This window comes from Triticum urartu, chromosome 4 (assembly GCF_003073215.2).
Source record: "Triticum urartu cultivar G1812 chromosome 4, Tu2.1, whole genome shotgun sequence".
Lineage (NCBI taxonomy): Eukaryota > Viridiplantae > Streptophyta > Magnoliopsida > Poales > Poaceae > Triticum > Triticum urartu.
Window position 1 is genome coordinate 28,562,236 of NC_053025.1, and position 8,943 is coordinate 28,571,178.

Sequence of the window (8,943 nt, forward strand, 5' to 3'; positions counted from 1 at the left end):
AGGGGCCAGTTCTTTTAGGCTTCTAGATTAGTAATCCCATAACTACTACCTCCGTCCTGGTTTATTGGTCCCCATTGTAATATGTGTCAAATCTTGATCATAAATTTAACTAATGAAATGTTAGTGCATGTCACATGCACTACTCCATCCGTCTAGGTGAGTAAGTCATCTTAGGCTGTGCACCGTGACCAAGGAGGAGGAGAAAACGAGAAACGTTAATGTTTATTTGCTAATTAATAGTATTGCATGCAATGAACTAACCACCACATGTCGTGTTTGATATCTCAAGTCATTAAAAGCATGCACACTCTTTATCTCTTATTGGTTGATATGTCAAGAAACAAGAAATGAGGTAGAAGTTAATGCACCGCGCCTAAGTGTTTTGGGATTATTTGGTTTTCGGAAGATGACTTACACACATAGACGGAGGGATCACAATGGCGAGGAATAAACCAGTTAAATCTTTGGTCAAAATTTAGCACAAATTACAGTGGTGAGGAATAAACCAGGACGGAGTAGTAGTTTAGAAGCCTAAATAAATGAGTGAGGCGCCTTATTGTTACTCTCCAGTGTGACTAGTCTTCTGGGAAAAGCTGGGGAAGCCGCCAAAAGAACTGGCCCTAGGAGTAGTAGCTAGGGATCGAGTGTGCGAGATGAATCGGAGAAAGTAAATGTAGAGAGATGAAATGCAAAAAAGATGGAGGGGGATGTGATGGTTGCTTGTCCGTTTATTTTACCAGGCCACTTATTACTGGGAGTGGTTCGGTTTTGTGATATGATGGTTTTACTGCCGTGCCATGAGCGGGGTGAGAGGTGAGACTCCCGTGCAACGCCGCCTCTACACTTGTACTACATCGGTCGTGGTTTATAGTCCCCCATTGGATTTGGCTGAGATTAACTGACAAAATGTTAGTGCATGTCAACAAACTATATTGTTGGATTCGTATTGAACATAGTTTTTGAATGATATAATTTTAGGTGACATGCATCAGCATTTATCGCATATATATATGTTAGCTCAATTTTTGGTCTCGTACTATCTAATGTTAGTAAGGTGCCCCGTGCGTTGCACCGAAGTTGAAATGCATTTGATCGGGGAGTTGTTATTTTGACAAAGGATGGGGTCATATTCATGTGTAACGGGTCGATAGGTTTCTTCGAATATTATTTCATCTCTAGAGCTTCACAAACATCTCGGTGAAATAGATAAAAAGGTATCTTTTGCAAACAAAAGCGTTCAACTGTTCAACCTACATCCAAAACTTGTGAAGAAATAACACTTATTGTGCTTTTCAACAAATGATCTTTAAGAGTTAGTTTTTGAGTATTGATTGTTATACATGTTGGCTACAGATGACATGGCACTTTCTTATAGTCAACAGTTGGCTATACTATTAAGTAATATTAACCATGCCCTTATACACCTAGATGGAGGGATTAAATCAGGATGACTTGCAAGCGGGCAGAGGAGATGTAAGAAATGGTTCATCGTAAGTCTTTCACCAGTATTGTAGTAAAAATTCATACATGGAAGATTCTAGACTAAACCATAAACAGATACACTTTTATTCATGCGCGATACTCCAATAGAGCGAGATCCTGCATGGAAGTCTCCACATGCTTAGACAGCAGATTACATTGAGCGAAGACTAATTCATACATTTAACTTGATAATGCGTATGTCCAGGTGAACCTCCTTGGAGTCCCCGTGCACCGCGTCGGCGGGTAAAGGATGCCATGGGTTTCCAAGTCCACATTGGTGGGATAGTCCCAGCTCCCCAAAGTCCAAGTCCGTTCGATGAGGCCGGTGTCGCCGCCCACGCGACCTAGAGGGGTAGTAACACTGAGCACGCACCCATACATCGGCCTCATGTCAGTGTCAGAGTCAGCATCAACGGCGTCGCCCCTGATGCACATTACGAAGATGGGACGGCGGCCTGCGCGGGCCTCGCTGGTGCCCACGATCAAGAGGAAGACGCTGCCGTCCTCCTCCGAGACTAGCAGGTGGCGGTGATTGAGGGAGTCCTGGATTAGGGGGTGTTCGGGTAACCGGACTATACCTTCAGCCGAACTCCAGGACTATGAAGATACAAGATTGAAGACTCTGTCCCGTGTCCGGATGGGACTTTCCTTGGCGTGGAAGGCAAGCTTGGTGATGCGGATATTCAAGATCTCCTACCATTGTAACCGACTTTGTGTAACCCTAACCCTCTCCGGTGTCTATATAAACCGGAGGGTTTTAGTCCGTAGGACAACTTCATCATACAACAATCATACCATAGGCTAGCTTTTAGGGTTTAGCCTCCTTGATCTCATGGTAGATCTACTCTTGTACTACCCATATCATCAATATTAATCAAGCAGGACGTAGGGTTTTACCTCCATCAAGAGGGCCCGAACCTGGGTAAAACATTGTGTCCCTTGTCTCCTGTTACCATCCGGCCTAGACGCACAGTTCGGGACCCCCTACCTGAGATCCGCCGGTTTTGACACCGACATTGGTGCTTTCATTGAGAGTTCCTCTGTGTCGTTGCTTTCAGGCCCGATGGCTTCTTCGATCATCAACCACGATGCAGTCCAGGGTGAGACTTTTCTCCCTAGACAGATCTTCGTCTTCGGCGGCTTCGCACTGCAGGCCAACTCGCTTGGTCACCTTGAGCAGATCGAAAGTTACACCCCTAGCCATCAGGTCAGGTTTGGAAGCCTAAACTACACGGCTGACATCCGTAGGGACTTGATCTTCGATGAATTCGAGCCACAGCCAAGCGTGCCGCACTGTCTCGATGGGCATGATATAGCTCTGCTGCCGAACAGTGCCTTGGAGGCCGCACACGCATCGGTTCCGACCATTGATTCGAAGCCCACTGCGCCAATCGAGGATCAGCGGTTGGATGCTGCCTCAGGGGCTGCGATCTCAGAGGCGACCGAGCCGAACTCCAGCCCCGCACTCCGCATGGCCCGTGACTCCGAGGAGCCGGATTCCTCTCCGAACTCCGAGCCCCCCGCGCCCCTGCCGATCGAATCCGATTGGGCGCCGATAATGGAGTTCACTGCCACAGACATCTTTCAGCACTCGCCCTTCGGCGACATCCTGAATTCTCTAAAGTCTCTCTCTTTATCAGGAGAGCCCTGGCCGGACTACGGTCAGCAAGGTTGGGATACGGAAGATGAAGAAATTCAAAACCCACCCACCACCCACTTCGTAGCCACTGCCGACGACTTAACCGACATGCTTGACTTCGACTCCGAAGACATCGACGGCATGGACGAGGATGCAGGAGACGAACAAGAACCAGCACCTGTAGGGCGTTGGAAGGCCACCTCGTCATATGACATATATATGGTGGACACTCCAAAGGATGAAGATGGCGATGGAACAGCGGTGGACGATACCTCTAAGAAACAGCCCAAGCGCCGGCGTCAGCGGCGCCGCTCTAAATCCCGCCAAAGCAAAAACGGTGATTCCGGCACGGGAGATAATACTACTCCGGATAGCGTCGAAGAACACCCCCTCCAGCAAAATTCGGCATAGGAGGACAGAGAAGCCAGCCCTCACGAGAGGGCGGCGGACCAAGAGGTTGAGGATGATAATTATACGCCTCCCTCCGAAGACGAGGCAAGCCTCGACGACGACGAGTTCGTCCTGCCAGAGGATCTTGCCGAACAAGAGCGTTTTAAACGCAGGCTCATGGCCACGGCAAGCAGCCTCAAGAAAAAGCGGCAACAGCTTATAGCTGATCAGGATTTGCTAGCTGACAGATGGACTGAAGTCCTTGCGGCCGAAGAGTATGAACTCGAACGCCCCTCCAAGAGTTACCCAAAGCGCAGGCTGCTACCCCGACTAGAGGAGGAAGCACCTACATCACCAGCGCATGACATGGCCGACCGGCCACCTCGTGGCCGTGACAGAGAGGCCTCTTGGCCCTCCACTCAAGCCATGCCCTGGCACCGCGTCAAGCATACTAAGGCACGGGAAAGTGCGCCCAACCTGCGCGACATCCTGGAGGACAAGGCAAGGCAAACAAGATCGATCTACGGATCGCGCAGGCGCCCCACGGCACGTGACGGTGATCGTCACTCCGGACGCAATGAATCCGGCTGGGCCGAACTCGACAGACAAAGCTCCTTCGAGCTGCGTCGTGATATAGCCCAATACAGAGGCGCCGCACACCCACTATGCTTCACAGATGAAGTAATGGATCATAAAATCCCTGAGGGCTTCAAACCCGTAAACATCGAATCGTACGATGGCACAACAGATCCTGCGGTATGGATCGAGGATTATCTCCTTCATATCCACATGGCCCGCGGCGATGATCTACACGCCATCAAATACCTCCCACTCAAACTTAAGGGACCGGCCCGGCATTGGCTTAACAGCTTGCCAGAAAACTCAATCGGTTCTTGGGAGGACCTGGAAGCCGCATTCCTTGACAACTTCCAGGGCACTTACGTATGACCACCGGACGCCGATGACCTAAACCACATAATTCAGCAGCCAGAAGAGTCGGCCAGGCAATTCTGGACATGGTTCCTAACAAAGAAAAACCAGATAGTCGACTGTCCGGACGCAGAGGCCTTAGCGGCCTTCAAGCATAATATCCGTGACGAGTGGCTGGCCCGGCACCTGGGACAGGAAAAGCCGAAATCTATGGCAGCCCTCACGACACTCATGACCCGCTTCTTCGCGGGAGAAGACAGCTGGCTAGCTCGCAGTAACAACTTAACCAAGAACACTGGTAATTCGAATACCAAGGACAAAAGTGACAGGTCGCGTCGGAACAAGCAAAAGCGCCGCGTTAACAGCGACATCAACGAGGATACGGCAGTTAATGCCGGATTCCGAGGCTACAAATCTGGTCAACGGAAACAGCCATTCAAAAGAAAAACTCAGGGCCCGTCCAGTTTGGACCGAATACTCGACCACTTGTGCCAGATACATGGCACCCCCAAAAAGCCAGCCAATCACACCAACAGGGATTGTTGGGTGTTCAAGCAGGCAGGCAAGTTAAGAGCCGAAAACAAAGACAAGGGGCTGCATAGCGACGACGAGGAGGAGCCCAGGCCGCCGAACAACAGTGGACAGAAGGGATTTCCCCCGCAAGTGCGGACGGTGAACATGATATACGCAACCCACATCCCCAAGAGGGAGCGGAAGCGTGCGTTACGGGACGTCTATGCGATGGAGCCGGTCGCCCCAAAGTTCAACCCATGGTCCTCCTGCCCGATCACCTTTGATTGAAGGGACCACCCCACTAACATCCGTCACGGCGGCTTCGCTGCATTGGTTCTAGACCCAATCATTGACGGATTTCATCTCACAAGAGTCCTCGTGGATGGCGGCAGCAGCATGAACCTGCTTTACCAGGATACAGTGCGAAAGATGGGCATAGCTCCCTCGAGGATCAAGCCCACCAAAACGACCTTTAAAGGCGTCATCCCAGGTGTAGAAGCCAACTGTACAGGCTCAGTTACACTGGAAGTGGTCTTCAGATCTCCGGATAACTTCCGAAGCGAAGAGTTAATCTTCGACATAGTCCCGTTCCATAGTGGCTATCATGCACTGCTCGGGCGAACCGCATTCGCAAAATTCAACGTGGTACCGCACTATGCATACCTCAAGCTCAAGATGCTAGGCCCTAGGGGAGTAATCACGATCAATGGGAACACTGAACGCTCCCTCCGAACGGAGGAGCACACGGCAGCGCTAGCAGCAGAAGTACAAAGCAGCCTCTCTAGGCAGTCCTCCTGTTCGGCCTTCAAAAAGCCGGACACTGTCAAGCGCGCCCGGAGTACCCTACAACAAGACCGCCTGGCACATTCCGAGCTAGCGTAGCAATGCGGCCCCAACCCTAGCCCTCGCGATATAGCGAAACCAGCGCTTCGCGTACATAACTACGCTCTTGAAATACCATGGGCACAGGGGAAGGGGCACTATCACGGCATGCCCGAAATACGGCTCAAACCGCACCAGGGGCTGCCGGATTCCTTCTTTTTTTCTCTTACTCTCAGGACTCCATACTTCAGACGACCCGTTCGGCAATTCAACTGCCGCACAAACGATGCAAGATCCAGGGAAGCAGACAAGCCACGCCGCATTATGGAACTCCCAGGTGGTCTCTATTGCGACCAGTATACCTATTTTTTAATACAATTCCGCGGCCTGCCCCTGGCCAGGACATGTTAAATAGTCCAATTTATTTTGCCTATCGCACTATTTGTATCGTTCCGCTTTCATAGAAGCCTTTCTATAAACAATGCATAGCTTTTTGTCTATTTTTTGCATTACCCTCTTTTTATATATATGTTTATTAATAACATGCTGCATCCATACACTGTGGTACGGCAAATACGCCAGGGGCTTCAGTACCCATAAATATGGCGTGAGAAGTCCGTCCACTTTCACAAGTGCGACACCCCGAACTTATAGCACTATATGCATCGGCTCCGAATCATGATTTGGGTCAATAGTTGGGTTTGCCCGGCTCCTATGTTTTGGTGCCTTATGTTCCGCTATATCGGCTAAGGTAGCACTAGGAAAACCACTGCGATTGTGCCCCAGTTGAGCTAGGCTGAGCACCTCAGTGGAGAAAGCTAAAACTGACTGTCATGATGAGGCGAGAGACCGGTCGCTGTTCGAGAGGTTTTTCGAGTCCTTAAAGGCTTATGCCGCTTCGAGCAAGGAACCGGCTTTGTCCGGCCAAGGCGTGGATAGCGCCCCGAACTCGGTCTTCCGAATACTAGGGGCTTCGCCAAAATTTAAAATTATAGAGTTCTATGGCTAAGTGAGAGTGTTCAAGCATTATAGTCCGATTGCCTTGTTCATTGTGCTGACCGCCTCCCTCGACGGACCCAATCATGGGAAAAAGAGCGCTCAGGTTTATCCCGAACACCCCAGCACTAGTGGCATGGGGGCAGAAGCCGACGACTGGCCATCTCTCAATTTTTTGATAAACGGCTGCACAGAAAGTAATATTTTAAATTCAAGCATTGCTTAGCGCATATGAACAAGTTTTCAGCGCACTGGATAAAAAGGGCGAGTTCATTCAAAAATTACATCCTTGGTATATTCATCCGCCACAAGGCGGGCACCAGCAAGAACATCCTTGTAATAGTTCTCGGGCTTGCGATGCTCCTTCCCCGGCGGCGGCCCATCCTGTTGGGGAACGTTGCAGAAAACAAAAATTTTCCTACTCGTTTCACCAAGATCATCTAGGAGTTCATCTAGCAACGAGTCATCGGATGCATCTACATACCTTTGTAGATGGCGCACGGAAGCGTTCAAAAGAACGGTGATGATGTAGTCGTACTCGACGTGATCCAAATCACCGATGACCAGCGCCGAACGGACGGCACCTCCGCGTTCAACACACGTACGGGACGGGAGACGTCTCCTCCTTCTTGATCCAGCAAGGGGGAGGAGAGAGTTGATGAAGATCCAGCAGCACGACGGCGTGGTGGTGGATGCAGGGCGTCACAGAAGCAGGGCTTCGCCAAGACTACGAGGAGAGACGTAACGGGGAGAGAGGGAGGCGCCAGGGGCTGGTGTATGAAAGTCCCTCCTCTCCCCCACTATATATAGGAGGGCCAAGGGGGGTTGGTGCGCAGCCTAGGAGATCTGATCTCCTAGGTGCGGCGGCCAGGGGGAGGATTCCCTCCCCCCCAAGGCACCCAGAGGTGCCTTCCACCACTTGGACTCCTCCCCCTTGGAAACCCTAGGCGCATGGGCCTAGTGGGGCTGGTGCCCTTGGCCCATGAAGGCCAAGGCGCACCCCCTACAGCCCATGTGGCCCCCCGGGACAGGTGGCCCCACCCGGTGGGCCCCCGGGACCCCTCCGGTGGTCCCGGTACAATACCGATACCCCGAAACTTGTCCCGATGGCCGAAACAGCATTTCCTATATATAATTCTTTACCTCCGGACCATTCCGGAACTCCTCGTGACGTCCGGGATCTCATCCGGGACTCCGAACAACATTCGGGTTTCTGCATATACATATCTTCACAACCCTAGCGTCACCGAACCTTAAGTGTGTAGACCCTACGGGTTCGGGAGACAAGCAGACATGACCGAGACGACTCTCCGGTCAATAACCAACAGCGGGATCTGGATACCCATGTTGGCTCCCACATGCTCCACGATGATCTCATCGGATGAACCACGATGTCGAGGATTCAATCAACCCCGTATGCAATTCCCTTTGTCAATCGATATGTTACTTGCCCGAGATTCGATCGTCGGTATCCCAATACCTCGTTCAATCTCGTTACCGGCAAGTCACTTTACTCGTACCGTAATGCATGATCCCGTGACCAGACACTTGGTCACTTTGAGCTCATTATGATGATGCATTACCGAGTGGGCCCAGTGATACCTCTCCGTCATACGGAGTGACAAATCCCAGTCTTGATCCATGTCAACCCAACAGACACTTTCGGAGATACCCGTAGTCTACCTTTATAGTCACCCAGTTACGTTGTGACGTTTGGTATACCCAAAGCACTCCTACGGTATCCGGGAGTTACACGATCTCATGGTCTAAGGAAAAGATACTTTGACATTGGAAAACTCTAGCAAACGAACTATACGATCTTGTGCTATGTTTAGGATTGGGTCTTGTCCATCACATCATTCTCCTAATGATGTGATCTCGTTATCAATGACATCCAATGTCCATAGTCAGGAAACCATGACTATCTGTTGATCAACGAGCTAGTCAACTAGAGGCTTACTAGGGACATGTTGGTGTCTATTATTCACACATGTATTACGATTTCCGGATAACACATTATAGCATGAATAAAGACAATTATCATGAACAAGGAAATATAATAATAATGCTTTTATTATTGCCTCTAGGGCATATTTCCAACAGTCTCCCACTTGCACTAGAGTCAATAATCTAGTTACATTGTGATGAATCGAACACCCATGGAATTCTGG